General features: G+C 40.5%; 1 long non-coding RNA gene across 3 annotated transcripts; it reads right to left on the bottom strand.

The window, feature by feature from the left end:
* Positions 1-2,224: 2,224 nt before the first annotated feature.
* LOC136230559 (uncharacterized) lies at positions 2,225-16,201 on the bottom strand. Of its 3 annotated transcripts, XR_010689453.1 has the most exons (8): positions 16,011-16,201; positions 15,804-15,879; positions 14,658-14,751; positions 14,441-14,534; positions 13,909-14,018; positions 13,737-13,777; positions 13,530-13,586; positions 2,225-2,608 (listed from the first exon to the last, which is right to left on the bottom strand). It is a non-coding gene; the product is annotated as an uncharacterized lncRNA (long non-coding RNA). The 3 variants fall into 3 exon arrangements; XR_010689455.1 differs by lacking the exon at positions 14,441-14,534 and having other exon boundaries at positions 2,225-2,670; XR_010689452.1 differs by lacking the exon at positions 14,441-14,534.
* Between the last annotated feature and the right edge of the window lie 2,120 nt (positions 16,202-18,321).

Here is an 18,321-nt window from a genome sequence, read left to right as displayed (position 1 = left end):
GGTTAGTTTGCATTAAAGATGGATATGAGTAAAACATATGATACAGTGGAATGGAAGTTCCTAGATAGAGTTAGAGTTTTCCGATCATTTCTTTTTCTTAATTATGTATTGTATATCGACTGTCTCTTTCAACTTTTTATAATGGTAACCGATAAGCCGTCTTATTCCGATTAAGGAAGGGGGGCTCATTTGTCCCTATTTATTGTTATTGTGTGTGTAGGGCCTCTATTCTCTATGAAGGGATGCTAAAAACAGGAATCTCATTCCTTTGGTTAAAATTTCTTGTTATTGTTTGGTGCTTACTCATTTATTCTTTGCAAATGATGCAATTATTTTCTGCAAGACTAGTTAGAAGGAGGGGTTGCAAGTTCAGAAATTATTAAAGCTTTATAAGAAGCCCTAGGCCAATGTGTCAATTATGATAAATTTGAACTTTCTTTAGTGCCAATGTTTCAACTCAGTTTAAAATCCAACTCAAGGACATCTTCAAAGCGAATGAGGTGGGAAACCTTACCAAAAATTTGGGAATTCCTACAATGGTGGGGAGATCTAAGAAGGCTATTTTCGGCTTCTTGAAGGAGAGATTGATGAAAAGGGTTAATGGGTGGTTGGAGAAGATACTATAGGGGGGTGTGCAAAGAGATATTGATAAATTTTGTGGCTCAAGCTGTCCTAACCGACATTATGAGTTGCTTTTGCCTTGCTTCTAGTTTCTATGTTGAACTTTACTGGATTGTTAGTAGATTTTTGTGGAAGTTGGGGGAATTGAATTGACCTCTTCATTGGTTAACATGAGAGGCTTTGTGTTCGTCCAAAAAATCATGTGGTTTAGGTTATAGATTAGTTGTCTTCCTTTTATATAGCTATGCTCACCAAAAAAGGTTGGAGATCTATATGAAATCACTACTCTCTGTGCTCTCATGTTTTTCAAGGTAAATACTTTGTTCATGGAACTTTTTTTGATACAACATTAGGCCATTATCCTAGTTATGTGTGGAGAGGAATTTTGGAGGCACCAGATCTTTTGAAAGCATGATTAGGTTGGAAGGTGGGGATGGTCTTTCAATTTGTATTTTAGAGGATAAGTGGTGTCCGGGCTCCTATGTTCACTTTTTAATAAATGTCAATTTAGGCTAATAAAATTCGGATATGGTAAAATCACTTTTCTCTGATGATGAAGCAAAGCAAGTTTTAAAGTTCCTCTTAGTTTTAGGAAGCCTTGAGATAGGTTGGCATGGATGCATTCGAAGAGTGCAACTTATACGGTGAAATTTGGCCATCATTTAGTTGAGCAGCTCTAGTGGTCAGGGGTAGCTTCTTCTTCATCACTTCCCTCGATTTCAGGATTATGAAATCTAATTTGGAAACTTTCAACTCTCGCAAAACTTAAACATTTTATATGCCAGGCTTGTAAGGATCCTAACAACCAATATCCTTTTCTCGTCTCGGATTACCTCTCCCCCACCACATACTTCTCCATCCTATAATCGATCGAAGAATCAACATTCATTTTAAATTTCGTAAGTGAGGGGGATGCCATTTCATCAATTAGTTGTTTAATGTCATCATCAATGCTTGCCACCGAAGTCCATTCCTACACTAGAGACTCGGCCCGAGCAATGCAATTGTTGAACTCTCTTCCATCTCCTTCTATGAATCTTTTGTTCTGTTTGAACAGTATTAACCAAACTGTAACAGAAGATTCATATATTAACCAACTTATTAGATCTATGTCTGAGCCTAGAGGTAGCAGAAGCAGCATCGTTAAGGGAATGTCCACTACAAGAAAAAACCCCATCACCGACGGAAAATTCTGTCGGTGATTACCAAAAATGTGTCGGTAACCATCATCACCGACGGAAGACCGATGAAATCCACTGTGTCGGCGTTGACCTCCTAGGTAACCAGTTGCGACAAATATTTAGCTGGGTCGAAGATATCACCGACACAAAATGTGTCCATGATATGGGTAGGTGCTGCCGACCCATTTTAGTTGGTGATTTCTGTCGGTCTTACTGACACCATCACCGACTTATGTGTGTCGGTGATATATTTTTCAGAATATTTATTTAAAAAATTACCAACATATATTGCATCGGAAATTGCCTCGGAATTGCCAATTTATTTTTAGAATTATTTATATACTTTCTTTTATTACTTTATTTGGATTGAAGGAAACTCATTTTCTATATATATATATTGCAAGCAGTACAAAAATTCAAAATTCAAAAGATGTTCTAATAAAATTATATCTATAGAAAATGCAACAACACAAAATAATCAATCATCTTGTACTGAAGTAAACAATAAAAACAATAACTCTGAGATAGACAATCACCTAAACTAAAATTGAATTTTTGGGAGAACCAAAAAAAACATTCAGGGCTAATTAAATAAAATTCAGGAAACAACAAGAAGATGCATAATTCAAAAGACAATTGAAAAAGAGCAAGCATGAAATACACAGACGACAATAAACCCAAACAAATATGCACCTAAACCCAGAGATACCCAGCAATACCTCCGCCTTCAACGAACACCATTATCAATTGATAATTAGACCAGCTTCTAAGGATAAATGTGGTTCTTACATTATCAAGTACTGCTCCTGCATCCATACCAAATCTTTCAGCAATCGGAAAAATCCTATCAGGCTGGCTGCAAGTGCCTCTAGTTAAGCAGAAAATAGAAAGCAGCCAATTAGGCATCCTTTGAAGATAATTAATCTCAAATTTTTTAAAGTGAAAAGAACTATGATATAATGTCAGTCCTGCTATCAGAAAGAAGACAAAATCAGGATACAAAGTGCCCTCAGTATCCATGTAGGCAACCTTTCCGTTACCACCTTTCATACTAGTAGGAAGCCGCAAACACAATAAAAAAAATTATTTGCAGTGTCCTGTTATATGAATGATCATGTGGTTTCAGACTATTAAGTACAAAGTAAATAATAAGACAATTATACTGGAGCATCCGCTTCTTGGTAAAAATCTCATCTAATCAGTGAGCAACCGTCATTTGTTGTCAAATGTCATGGCTAGGTCAACCAATTTGCCAAAATTCTTTGTCAATGTTTGAAGTCAAATAACATTATTTCACAAACAATAAAACCAAAAGACTAGACAACTTTTAAGATCGAAGAGCAGGGCCTAAAAGAGAAACCTGTGTAGAGACACGGAGAGTATGAGCAAGCGGTGTTTTCCCGGATCTAGAGTGATAATGAGATAAATAGAAGATAAAATATGCTGTGATTTATGAACAAATATGTGCGTAAGCAAACAACATAGGATACAATTATATTCTGGAATATAATCTGATAACCAGTGGAGAAATTCCGATCAACGTCCGTCCTTGTGGGGGCGTCGTTGGGTTCGATGGGGGGAAGTTCCGATGCCAAAATCAGTAAGATGATTCAAGGAAAACAAACTGAATTGACAGAGGCTATGAGAATGTGTGTGTGTACCTTGATAGCCTAGGGGATTGGGCTATATATAGCTGGGAAGTTGTAACCTTCAGGTAACTAGAAAGTCTTCATTAATGCTTCATTAATGGCGGTTACGATTTATCCTTAACCTGGCGGTTTAGATAATTAATAACTCATTAATGATCTTTTATGGCCAAATTGGCGGCCAGCCGTTATAGCGGCGAATGGAGAGATTCGCCCTGTAGGTCCGCCAGCGGATCTCTCAGAGCTGATCCGTGGAGATCCGCCTGCCGGCTTCCTTTTGGGGATCACTACGTGGCGTACTTTGAGGTGAATATCCCTTTTGGTCCTTGGGATAATATCTCGATGTTATCAGAAGCCCCCCCAAAATGCTCTTAAAGTCCTTTAGGGCTTTTGAACTTCCGCGCGCCGTCATAAACATTTGCATTAATGAGCACGCTGTTCAATGCCAGTGGATGATCAACACGTGTAATGGACACACTGTCCCAGGAAGGAGAAAACTTTCTTCTTCCTCCCATGCTTTCTCTTTCTTCCTCACTTCTTCGATTTTTCTCTTTTGCTCGAAGCTTTTTCTGGCATTTCTTCAGAGTTTCGCATCAAGCTTCCGATTTCTCATGTAAGTTCATTTTCTTTCGCTTAACTTTTTCCTGGATGTTTAGAAGTTCGTCTTCATCTTCTAGATCAACTTCAGAACTTTCTAATTCAACCTCCCATTCTGAAATAGAAGTCGATTTTAGCTGGACCACCTCGTCATCGGAGAACTCCCATTCTTCAGAAGACACGAATAATTCCGATTTAGCTGAGTTTAATAACTCGGCGCGTAATCATTATCAGACTCGTTCCACTAGAAATCCATCCCTTTTTACTTCTATCTCCGGCGCCGTTCCGTTCGGTGCCCATAGGTGGTTTCTAGGATCAATGGCCTCTTCTTCGATTCCTCATAAGAAAAAGAATCCCAGAGCAGAGTCCACTCCGTCTCGTATGAGCGCCGCGGATCTAGTGGATCTGGCGAATCGCTTTCCTTGGATTAAAAACTATGAGACTCAGCATGCCGCATCTCACCAATGTCCTTCTTGTCCGCCTAGCGGCTTCCTTACAGTGTATTGTAGTCATGTGGAGAGAGGGTTTCGACTTCCTCTTCCAAAGATGATGGCGGACATCCTTTCTTACTTTGACATCACAGTCAGCCAGCTACATCCTAACTGCTGGTTGGACATCGCCTTAGACTGCTATCTCGCCTCGAATTTAGGAGTTGTATATACGGGCCGTATCTTTAGAGCTTTTCACAAACCCTCAAAAAGGAAGTCTGAATCTTATCTCACGTTCGCCAAGTTCGGAGTATATTCGCCCTTTAGCGACAAAATGTCTAACGTCCATTGCTGGGATGAGAAATTCTTCTACGTGAAGATAAAGGATGGCGAACCATTGGGTTTTCCTTCAGTCTGGAATCTCAGGCCGCTACATATGGCGGGTGACATGCGTATCCTAACGGATAGTGATGAGAAGGTGGCGGAGCTCATGAAGCAAATCAAGGCGGATGCATGGACATATGCGGATGCCTTAGCCTTCATGATGAGTGATATCCCATTGATTCGCCGGGAAGGGGATCAATTCATTTACTCAAAGATTACGCAATTTGACCAAGGTACCTTTCATTTCTTCATGATTATTTTAATGTTTTCTTTGGCAGGGGTTTATCTAAGGCCAATCACGCTCTTGCAGAGACGCGTAGGAAGTTTTTGGAGGCTGAAGCACGCAAGAAAGATCAAGCGGCGAATCCTCAGACTATTACTGGCAAACGTCCTGCGGAAACGGGGGCTGAGCCGCCGTTGAAGAAGAGGAAACCTAACACCACTGGAGTTCCTAAGCTTATGGCGGATGCCATGAGGTCCGCCAAGCCTGCTGGGGAAATTGCTCATGTAGGTTACCTTTGATTTTGTTCATCAAGCTCTGGACCGGAGTTCTGACTCTTTCATGTTTGTGTAGACGGCGAAGCCCGATATTGGTGGGTACTGGTCCACCAAATTGGGAGCCCAAGGTTCTTTCGAGAATGAATCCATCCTAAATGATTTGGATGAGGCCTTGGGTCAGGTGGGCGAAGTGCAGAGGAACTATAACCAGATTCCTGGTTCAATTCACGTTCAAAAGGGGAAGACGGAGCTCCTTTCGGTGAGTTTCTTTCGAAAGGATGCAGAAAATACTAGTTCCTTAATCCTTTTTGCCTTTTGATTGAATCGTTCGTTTTTGGACAGTTGTATGCTCGCCTACGTACCATGGAAAATGAGCTCCTTCAGAATGTGGCGGATAAGGCAACTATCGAGAGATTAGAGAAAGAGATAGTGGAAGCCAATTCCACTATCGCTTCTGTCAATGCAGGTCTTGCTTCCGCGAATGCAAACCTTGCTTCTGCCACAGCCGCCTTAGTTCTCAGGGATGAGGAAATTAGGAGTTTAAAGGCAAAGATTGCATCTGATGCCAAAAGCCATGAAGACGCCCTTGGAGAAGCTGAATACACGGCGGGTGTGCAAGCTTTTTATTACGGCGAGATGCTTATGGCATACTTCTCTTTGGCGCATCCTGAGACTAACTTCACGGATCCGCAATTCGCCGTCCCCGAACCAGAAGATGTGGCCAAGTTTAATAAAATGCCAGACGCTAAGGAGTACCTCCGTGATTACGTTCGGAGATGGATGAAGGGGCCTGTGGAGGAAACCAAGCCATCCACTACTGTCACGTTGGATGAGGTTGAGGAGGGGCCTGATCAGACTCTTCCTCTTGATCCCCCATCCTCTGCGGATAAGGAGGTATCTCCAGCTGGCGCATCTGTAGATGTGGAAAAAGAAGATCACCAAGCAAGCGCCATGAGCAAGGAAGACGCGAAGGAGGATGCTCCCATTGTTACTTAGTTTGTTTTTATTTGTGACATTGTAAAAACGCTTTCAAGTACAATTTGTTTTAATCCTTTATGGAAGCTATGTTATTTTACCTTTACGTTTGCGTAAGGAAATATATAGGCGTCTAGGATTTGTGTTGGAGTAGGTGGCCAGCCATACTCCATTGTATGAACCTTTGTGAAGGTTAGAAGCTGTTCTATTCCTTCTAGAGGAAGTAAAGCTGCCCAAGGGATCAATTTGCTACCTATCTTTGAGGTGAAGTGATCCGCCCGTAGGACTTGTGAATCCTTCTCTGGGAAGGATAAGAGAGTGTAAAGACCTTGCGTCCAAGGATCGTTTTAACTCTATTGGAGATTGGGGTCCGCTCAGAGATGGACCCGCCCATAAGATTGATTCTCTTATGCCTTTATCCCGAAAAGAACGTAGCTATAAGATAATGATACATTGTAAATATGGAGAGCGTTGGGTGCCCCCCCCCCCCTTTTAAGACTGGAATATTGATATTGCTGCAATAAACGATAAAAAGAACATAGATAATAGAACAAATGATGTTTATTAATGGGAGAAATGATTTATTACAGCAAGTAGGTCTTATAGGTGAGCCTCGTTAAAACCTTTAATAAGAAAAACCACATGGAAAAAAGCTTATTAAAGGAAAAAGAGTACTCAAGACCGTATGTACACTTTATTTTCTGACAAAATATTTGCGGAGATTTTGGAGGTTCCATGTGCGTGGCAATGTATTGCCCTCCATGTCTTGGATTTTAAATGTGGCGAATCCAATCTTGTCCACTATCTGATATGGACCCGTCCAGTTGAGCCCTAACTTGCCTTTGCCTTCTCGAGACTGGACTTTGTCCGCCTTTCGGAGCACAAGATCACCCACATTTAGATCCACAAGCTTGGCGTTTTTATCATGGTAAGCTGCAATCCGCTGTTTATACGCCGCCATGCGCACATAGGATTGATCCCTGCGATCCTCTATCCGATCAAGATGCTCCCTTAGCCGTTTGCCGTTGTCCTCTTCACAATAAAAGGCCACTCGATCACTGGGGACTTGTATTTCAACTGGGATCACGGCTTCAACACCATGAGAAATGGCGAATGGTGTTTCCCCTGTGGCCGTCCTTGGGGTGGTGCGATAAGCCCATAGAACACTTGTCAGATGGTCCGCCCATTTCTTATCATGCTCTCCCAATCTCTTCTTTATCCCCTTTACGATCGTCCGATTGGTAACTTCAGTCATTCCATTAGACTGGGGATAATAAACGGAGGCGAATCTGTTCTGGATGCCCAACCCTTCACAGAAAGCCTTGAATTCATCACAGTTGAACTGTGTTCCATTATCGGTGATGATGGTATGTGGAACACCGCATCTTCCCACGATGTTGTCTTTGACGAATTCCACCATTCGTTCTGCAGTAATGGAGGAAACAGCTTCGGCTTCTACCCATTTGGTGAAATGGTCCACTGCCACTACCACGTACCTTCTCTGCCGGCGAGTCGGAGGAAATGGGCCGACAATGTCTATTCCCCAGAGGGAGAATGGACGTCCTTCTATGATTGGCCTCTGAATGTGTTTGGCAGTATGTGATTCATTCGCATGAATCTGACAATTGTGACAAGATTCTACTAATTTTTGGGCATCCAATTCAACCGTGGGCCAGTAGAAACCTGCTAACCTGGACTTTTTCAAAATGGCGGCGGATGCCTCATGTGCCCCACATGATCCCTCATGTAGCTCCTTGAGGATTTGTTGTCCTTCTTCCGGTAGAATGCACTTCAACCAAAGATGACTAAAGGACTTTCTGTAAAGGCAGTCGTTGATCACGGAGAAATAAGCCGCTCTCCTAACTATCCGTCGTGCTTCTTCTTTGTCCTCAGGTAAGGTTCCATTCAGCAGATATTGGCGGATGACTGATCTCCAATCATCTTCCACTGTTGTGAGTAGAGAAACTTCCTCTGAGGCGAATGCTGGAGCTATTTTAACTTCGAAGGGACAATCCGGATCCGTCCAGTTCTCCTCACAAGAGGCCATTTTGGCCAAATGATCTGCCTCTGTGTTGGACTCCCTCGGTACGTGAATCAGTTCCCATTTAGTTTCCTTAGCTTCAAGGTGATCCAGCAACTTTTTGACTTCCGCTACATATTTGGCCAGAACCTCGTCTTTCACCTCGTAATTCTTGATTACTTGGTTGACCATTAGTTTAGAGTCGCTATAGATCATGATCCGCTCCGGAGTGATTTCTTTGACTAGGCGTAATCCCAATATCAGAGCTTCATATTCAGCAGCATTATTAGTGGCATGGAAATTTAATTTTGCTGCGTATCGTAATTTTATGTATTGGGGACCCTTGATCACAACGCCTACACCAGCTCCATCCGCCGAGGAGGCGCCATCGGTGTACATCGACCATTCCTCTATCGGAGGCTTGGGATGATCTATCCCTTCGTCAGTGAATTCATTCACGAAGTCCGCCAGGACCTGACTTTTTAATGCTGACCTGCTTTCATACCTCACATCGAATTCGCCCAGGCGGATTGCCCATTCCATCAGCCTTCCCGAAGTGTCTGGTTTCTGCAACACCTTTCTCATTGGTATATTTGTTCGAACCACTACAGTATGCGCATGAAAATATGGCCTAAGGCGGATTGCCGTGGTTACAACAGCCAATGCCATTTTATCAAGCTTTGAATATCTGGTTTCAGCGTCTTTCAGAATCTTGCTCACATAATAAATTGGAAACTGCTGGCCATCTTCCTCTCGTATCATGACCGTGCATACGGCTTTATCCGTAACCGATACATACATGTGGAGGTCTTCTCCTTTCAAAGGTCGACTCATCATGGGTGGCTCTGTGAGGAACCGCTTGATTCCTTCGAAGTCCCTTTCACAATCTTCATTCCACTCGAATGCCTTCTGCTTCTTAATGACCTCGTAAAAGGGCTGACATCTGCGGGCTGAACAAGAGATAAACCTGCCCAAGGCTATGATACGCCCATTAAGGCGTTGTACTTCTCTGATATTCCGCGGTGCCTGCATTTCTAGGACAGCCTTAACCTTGTCAGGATTCGGGCTAACTCCTTTTTCGCTGATCATGAACCCTAAGAATTTTCCATACGTTGCACCAAAAGTGCATTTTTCTGGGTTCAGCTTAATGTTGGGGCGTCGGAGTACGTCCAGTACCTCCTTTATATCATTCGCATGCTTTTCTATGGTCGTACTTTTGATGATCATGTCATCTACATAGACGGAATAGTTATCCCCTTTACTATCTGCGAATATCTTGTTCATCATCCTCTGATAAGTTGCACCTGCGTTCTTAAGCCCAAAGGGCATAACTTTGAAACAATAGGAGGCCTGATGCGTTACGAACGAGGTCTTGATTCTATCTAAGGGTTCCATGGGAATTTGATGATAACTTGACTTCACATCAGTAAAGGAGTACATTGCGTGACCGGCGGTTCCATCTACAAGCATGTCAATACATGGCAAAGGATAGTTGTCATTGGGATAAGCTTTATTGAGATCTGTAAAGTCAATGCACATGCGGTAAGATCCGCCAGCTTTTTTCACCAAAACGACGTTCGCCAACCACTGAGTGTAAAGCACCTCCTCAATGGCATCCGCCTTCTGGAGCTTGGCGATCTCTTCCTCTATCACTTTCTGCCTTTCCGGGCCATGATTTCTCCGCTTCTGAGCCACGGGAACTGCATCTTTATCAATGTTGAGCTTGTGAGTGATCACGTCTGGACTGATTCCAGGGAGAATTTCATCCTTCCATGCGAAGACATCTTCCGCCTCACAAAGCACTTTGGTGATTGCATTTTTAATTTCGCCTTTGAGCCCTTTAGCCATTCGCACCTGCTTTTCATCTGCCATAAGGTACATTTCGGTCTCGCCCAGGGCCATTGTGACGTGCTCCTCTTCATCTTCCTCCTTAGATTGTGGGCGAATCATTAGTGATGCCGAATATGTCTCTTGGGCCACCTTTTGGCTACCTCTGATCATTACACCTCCGTTAGCCGTGGGAATGTAAAGTGTTAAGTGGCGAATGGAGATAAGAGCTGCAACTTCGGAGATAAAGGGCCGTCCAAGGATGATATTGTAAGCTAACTGACCATCCAAGACAGAAAATTCTAGATCTCCCCTCCAGATTTGATCATCATCTGTAAGCTCACAATCCAGAGTGACTTGGCCTTTTGTTTGAATAATATGTCCCGTCACTCCCAAGATATCGACCACAGTTGGCTCTACCTGAACAGGATCAATCATGAGTTTGGCGAAAGCACCTCTGGTGATGACATTGCACGAACTTCCCGTATCAATCATTACTCTTTTCATCTCCCAGCCTTCTACCATCATAGTGACGACCAGTGCATCCGCATGGGGAGGTATTTCAGGACCTATATCGGAAAAGGGGCGATTTAACGACGTCTTGTCAAAGGCCGTAGTCCTTGCCTTTTTTAGCATTGGCTGGTATCCAGGTCCGCCTGCTATGACATTGATGGTACCCTTTCCCTTCTTCTTTGGGTCCTCCTTGGATCTATCACCATCTCCTTTCTTGCCCTCAGTTTGGATGAACCGATCCAATTTGCCCCTCTCTATGAGACGCTCAATTTCTCGAGCCAACTCCCAGCATGCGTCAGTGTCATGGCCATTTTTCCTGTGATATTTACAATAGTTTTTAGGATTTTTACCATTATTGGTGTACTCCCATCCCTTTGGTTCGGGGTATGAAATGCTCCGTTTGTGTTGACTGTTCTCGATCCACATAAGAACTTCACTTTTAGAAGCATTGAGAGGTGTGAAAGAGGTGACAAACGTTGATTTGCCCTTAGAATCTCTTCGCCTGTTTCTAGAGGAAAAGTCATGACGCTTGTCCCTGTCTCTATCTCGAGGACGAGATTCGCCCTTGTCCCTTTTCGGCGATGATGGCGAACCTCGGCGAATGTCATCCACCTCTATGAAATCCTTACAACGCTCCATTAACTCCGCCATGCTGGTGGGTTTCTTTCGAATGAGATCTTCCTGCAAACTCTTACAGGTGGTGTTTCTTACGAAACATTCCACAGCTACGGAGATATCTACATCGACAATTTGTATGCACAAGTGGTTGAAAGTGTCCACATACTCCCGAAGGGACTCGTTCGTCTTTTGCTTTAACTCAAAAAGCTTTCCAGATTTCACCACTGGAGGAATACAGCCGGCGAATTTAGCACAAAATTCCCTGCTTAATTGATCAAAGCTGTTTATCGAACCTGGAGGTAAAGATTGAAACCACAAATAAGCTGGGCCCCCCAGCGTGGTAACAAACATTTTACAGAGCACGGGCTTAGTGGCACGGTTGAGTCTAAGCAGTATTCGATACTTTCTAACGTGAGCTTCTGGATTATCATTTCCTGTATATATTGCAAGATTGGGAATTTTAAAAGCTCTGTATGTTTCCTCCGCCTCAATCCAAGCTACGAAAGGCGAATCCCTATTGGCGAATGGATTATGCCTAGCATTTTCTTCATTCATACGGAGCACCAGGGCTCTAACTCTATCATCAAAATTTTCTGGATTCGCCCTTGGACGACCTCTTCGTGGCAATCTGCTAGGAGAAGAAGAAGAAGAAGAAGAACTTGAATCAGACGATGGATCTGATGGCGAACGCCTTCCTCCATTACCGCGTCCACTTCCTCCTCCGCCTCCTCCTCCACCACCACCTCCTCCTCCGTTTCCTCCACCTGGGGGAGTCGGACCGCTTCCTCCCCCCTGGCCAACTGACGGGATGTGCCCAACCGTTCCTGAAGGCGGCGGCGGTGGTGGTCCACTTGCATGGGATGTCTTTTCTGGCCTTTTACTTCGTCTACGGTCGGTAGATAGGGGCGATCGGCCACGATGGGAGGATCTCGCTCGCCGAGGCGAAGGTGACCTGGTCCGCCTACCTTTCTCTTTTCTATGCTTCTTATGAGTTGGCCCTTTAGATCCGCCAAGGGATAAATTCGTCTGTGGACGCCTGGGTACATTGGACCCACCAAGATTCAACCCCGGACCCCCAGATCTGCCAGGAAGGGTCGTATCATTTCTTTGACTTCCTTTGCCAGGGAATAATTCCCGATTAATTGGTCGCTCGCCACCTGATGTTGTGGCAGTTATCATGGAATCCGTGTTGTGAGCTTGAAGGAACGAAGAGCTATGGGCACCTGGTCCAAGGCCAAAGTTTAAAGGCCAAGATGAAACAGTCGATGTAGACGAAGAGTCATGAATGTTCGAAGGCGATTCCCTATCTCAAGTCCATATCGCGCCTCAATATCTTGAGCACACATATTGATAAAAGCAGCTGCTGCATGTTACTGTCGACATGCGTTATAGGAGCAGTTGTATCGGTGCGACCAGCACTAGATGGTGTAACTAACGGCGTTTCAATCCCTGAGGAGGGATTTTGACCTCCGTTGGTCATTGCGTTTTCAGTGTGAACGAAAAACCCTTTATTTGATTAAGGATTCCACGATCACCGCACCAATTGATAACAAGTGGAGAAATTCCAATCAGCGTCCGTCCCTGTGGGGGGCGTCGTTGGGTTCGACGGGGGAAGCTCCGATGCCAAAGTCAGTAAGATGATTCAAGGAAAACAAGCTGAATTGACAGAGGCTATGAGAATGTGTGTGTGTACCTTGATAGCCTAGGGGATTGGGCTATATATAGCTGGGAAGTTGTAACCTTCAGGTAACTAGAAAGTCTCCATTAATGATTCATTAATGGCGGTTACGAGTTATCCTTAACCTGGCGGTTTAGATAATTAATAACTCATTAATGATCTTTTATGGCCAAATTGGCGGCCAGTCGTTATAACGGCGAATGGAGAGATTCGCCCTGTAGGTCTGCCAGCGGATCTCTCAGAGCTGATCCGTGGAGATCCGCCTGCCGGCTTCCTTTTGGGGATCACTACGTGGCGTACTTTGAGGTGAATATCCCTTTTGGTCCTTGGGATAATATCTCGATGTTATCATAATCCAACATAGGATACAATTATATTCTAGAATATAATTTTTCTTACAGGAATTCCCCAAATGCTTCCGTTATACACAGTCTCGACCCCGCATTTGTTAAATTAAAAAAACAAAAATAATATCAATCAAATACGAGCAATTTGCACAAGAGTTGACGTTCAGGAGCATCTAATAGTACAATTTAGATTTACCTCCCAAGAGTTTACCAGGGCTTTGCTTCCTATCGTCATACGAATAACGGACTTCCTCTGTCACGATAAACAAGAATCAGACCTTTTAGCTACTTTTAATAGGTTTGAAAACTAGCATTACTTCTCTTGTTACATATGAGAACTTGACCCATTGCATCGAATACTATCTCTCCTTGAATTAAATAGAACAGAAAGTGTACAACTTACTTTGATCAGAGCATCACTTCCTGCTATATATAAGCAAAATTCTGAGAAAGAAAAAGAGACATACGTCGTAGTTAGAGAATATAAAGCCAAGAGATAAATCCTAACCACGGAAATCTAGTTCTAGTATCGTATAAATTTAGCACTGAAGCCTAGATTCAATTTGAGCACTAACCATAACGACATTGATTTGGCATCTTACGCTTGTCAATGGCTTCAAACAAGTCCTCTTCGTCATCGATATCTTCTCGCTCCACAAGTTGTAGCTGACCTTGCTCTTCGGCTCTGAAACACAATCCAAAATACAGATTAATACCCAGCAATTGACTCAAAAACAATGAACTAACACGAAAATGAAAGAAACCTATAAAAAGAATCTAATGTCCAAGATTAACAGACCCAAAACTTGAAGAATCTAATGTCATGATCAACAAATCACATTTTACTATAACGATCTTAAGCAATTTCTAACTAAGCAACGAAAGAAACCCATAAAAAGAATAAAACAGGATCTATCTACACAAAGTTCCAATTCAATCCATCACTTGAACCTATAAACAAACATCACCAAAAATGCAAGAAGTCATCCTTAAAACTATTCAGAGATTCTAATGAACTAAAATAAAATTGAAACTAGCATACATATATGCATAATATCTTGAAAAAGATAATGGTCTTGGAAAAATCTAATCAGTGAATTATTTTACCTGCCAAGCTATACAAGGCATTTTTAGCTTCTTGCTGATGAGCATCATTCATATCAAATTTGTCCAGAAAATAAGATGTTGGGTGTGCTAATCCCTGCTTAAATAGCTACACCAAGTCAGGGGGTCAACGAACTCTCGGTGACCCCTAGTAAATCCACAGTTGTTCACACATGCACATGCATGAACAAAGAAAATTTTGATTTGCCAAACATCTTACCACATCCACACATCTGCCTCTGGTCGATAATGCTTAAGAAGCACCTCCCGATCAACGTAATATGGACTCCCAACTGCATCGGTGAATACTTGACCTGAAGAGTAACATAAATAAATCAACACATAGCTCTGTTTATGATAAAAATAAAAGACATTAAGACACATAGCCAATCTTTCTGCTTCCTTTAGAATATCTTAACATTGAAATGATCAGAGAGTATTCAATATGACATGAAGAGTTCAAATTGATAAGAAATGGCCCTCTCACATCAACCTGCAATTCAGAGCATATGAAATATGTAATTGATTTTATTTAACAGCAGGTTACTCAAGAATTGCATTATAAAAGCAAAGAAGAGAAGTGATAAGATCGATGGTCCACTCTACATCACCAAATAAAACTTGTCTATATCCATTGTGGCTAACCATATCATCACAAAAAAACAACTGCACGCTACTTCATTAATATTTCTTTTTCTTTCCTTTTTTATTTTCCTTAAAAATAGTAATTACTCCAACCATATGTAGTTAATACAATCATCTTCTTGAATTTAGCATTTCTTCTACAGTACATTTACATTGTATTCAAATTCTTAAAAGTGCAGTTTTTTAGCAAATAATATGTAAATAAATTAATTTTTCGTAAATGAGCCCATCGGGCTTGTGTCTCTTGTACATCCAAGACCTATGTATGTCATCCATCTTTTTATACCTATAGGTAGAATGAAATACTTAAGACATTAAAAAAAATATGATAATAACAAACACATGGATGAGTTGAGAATTTAAACCATTACATTGAATTCTGAATCTAACCTATTATATATAGGTAATTACTAGTGTGAAATCTGAACTTAAGAAACTATAAAATTGTAACAATCTGCCTTGTTTCTAAAAGTACAACTTTTTAGTAAAATTGAAGTATAAAACTGTTAATACACCTATTCTGGAACAATCTGTTCCATTTCTTAAAAAAAACAATTAACTTAACACACTTTAAATCAAGCCCTTCAAAGCTGAAGACCCAGCAAAAATTATAATGCAACAATCATCGAAATGAACTTAATGAAGAATCTCCTGCAATCATTTCCAGAAGTATAAAATTTCTATTTATTTAAAATAAAAGCAGAAGACTAAATAATCAAACCTCAGAGAAGGCTAATACACCAAGCCCAGGAGCAACTGCAATCCCAAACCTTTAAACACAGACCATCTGATCCATCCTGCAAAATCATTTTAACGATTACAACAAAACAAGGTATACGGTTTAGAGTAAATTAATAGTTGAATTAAAAATAAAAGAAGAAAAATAAAGCAACAAGTTCAAATTTTAATCCTATATAATCGCACATACCAGTTGGAGAGTAAATCACAGAGAGTGGAACGGAAGAGATGAAGTAAGAGTGGAATGAGAGTAGTGAGACAAACTGAAGCAGTGCCGGTGATGATGGACACCGGCACCGGCGCTGTCGATAATAGGAGTAAGGAGGAGATTTGGATGTCTCCTTTGTGTAGTCGAGTCGAGTCGGCGGAAATGAAAGTTAGGGTTGAGAGGAGATTTGCGCGTCTCTTTCTCTATATATACTCTGGATTTTTAATAATATTTTCTTATTCTATTTTTTAATAACATTTTCTTATTCTGTTAATATATATATAATTTTTATTAATCCTCTTAATTTTTAATTTAATATCTTATTCTGATAATAATAATATATTTAATTTTTTTTAATCCTTTTAATTTTTAATTTACTTCTTTTTTATTCCGATAATAATAATATATATAATTTTTTTATAGTATACTTAATTTTTAATTTATTTTCTTATTGTGATAATATATATGTTTATATATAATTTTTTTTTATAATTTTATCTCCTGCACATTTTATGGTAGGTGACTATTATAATATGTTGGTGATATCACCAACAATTAAAAACACCTACTAAACGTGTAGGTAATTGGGGCGGGAATAATTCCGCCAAAAATTTCCTACACAATCTAGGAATGTGTAGGTGATTATCGACACATATTTTCCGTCGGTGTTCCTTCGGTAATTCCTACACAAAACTTTGCGTAGGTCCATTGTGTCGGTGTTGGCGTTTTTTCTTGTAGTGGTCTTCAAATTGCAGCAGAGGCAAGCTTCACTTTATTATTGGTCGAGTCAGATGCTAAAAACCTGGTTGACATGCTGAATGGGGAGCTAATTCCTTCTACTAATATTGCATTTCTAGTAAAAGATATTGCAGTAAAGGGAGCTGAATCCCATGAACTGAGCTTTACTCATGTCAAACAAAATAATAATAAGCCAACACATGAGCTTGTGAAATGGGGAGCAACAATGATTTTCAAGTTCTAATAGAGGAAGTCATAGTTCCATTTTACCTTTTATATTTTTGAGGATGTTATAATTGTTTAATTTATTATTATTCGATTCATTGATTATCAAAAAAATCTAACGAAGTTGTTTTTTCACTTTCATATCTAGAAGAATAGATCTAATTTAATTACTTCCGGTTGTTCTTTCACTTTCGTATGAACGTGCAAACTCGACATGTCTTTAGTAAGTGTAAACGCCAAGTTACCTAAATTTTTTACGAAGTAGTAAACTACAAATTGGTTAGGTGTTTCTAAGCTTTCCTCGAGTTTCTCCGGATGAATAAATCTTCCTTTGTTAAGTTATAAACTCTTATAGTTCAATTGTTGCTTTATGGTTTTCGTATTTTAGGTGCAGTTCGAATACTTGTTTCTACGAAATACTAGTTGGGGTCTTGGTCAAACCGACACTATGTCATTTTCCCTTTTCTATAGTTTGTGTTTGGAAAATTGTTGAAATCTGCTCTGTGTAAATCTATTGTAAAAGTTATTGAGAATGTTACTTATTTGGTTTCACTTGAACACATTTCTTTCCTATTAAAATAGGAACCACAATTCAACATATTGAGAATCATAACCAATCCATCCAATATACCTTCTACCCCAATGTATAAGTTTCTTCAAAATCCATCGGTATCTCGCAAGTCGTGAACTTAGTGTCAAGGTATTATCATGATATATATGTTTTGAATTATTATATAACTGTTACGGGGATATATAACTTTTCCTAATCATTAGTGTTTTTATGCTCTTATATTGAGCACAACTATATTTTCAATAAAGTACAATGTATGATCTATGTTTTAATCTAAAGTACCTATTAGTTTAGGTGTTTTTTGAAGTCTTTCAAAATTTGGGCAGAAATATTGCTTATTTGATCTCAATATCGAGAGCATCTTTAGTTCAAGCATTCTACTTGTATTATTTAGTTAGTCAAACTCCGTGCTTCAATTTTATTACTTTTATATTTAGACTTTTTATGATGTGAAAACTTTGTTATGCTTTGAGGTTTTAATTTGAATATTTTCTTTCTCCACAAAGAGATATAAATAGCAACTCAATTAAGTAAATATAATGACGAGGAACAAGTTTGTATACCTTTTGGAAGGAAACATTTCTTTACTTGATTGAAAGTTTTATCCAATGTATCAAACCATAAATGCCAACAAAATATATTGTGGAAGGAGACAATGAACTTAGCGATTTAGGGTTACTCTTTCCCTCTTTCTTAAATTTGAAACATTAAATTATTTCTATATATTTGTTTTTAATTAGAAGCTGGGACGGGATTAGA

Source organism: Euphorbia lathyris, chromosome 1, assembly GCF_963576675.1.
Source record: "Euphorbia lathyris chromosome 1, ddEupLath1.1, whole genome shotgun sequence".
In the NCBI taxonomy this organism is placed as follows: domain Eukaryota; kingdom Viridiplantae; phylum Streptophyta; class Magnoliopsida; order Malpighiales; family Euphorbiaceae; genus Euphorbia; species Euphorbia lathyris.
This window is presented reverse-complemented; position numbering and strand designations above follow the sequence as displayed.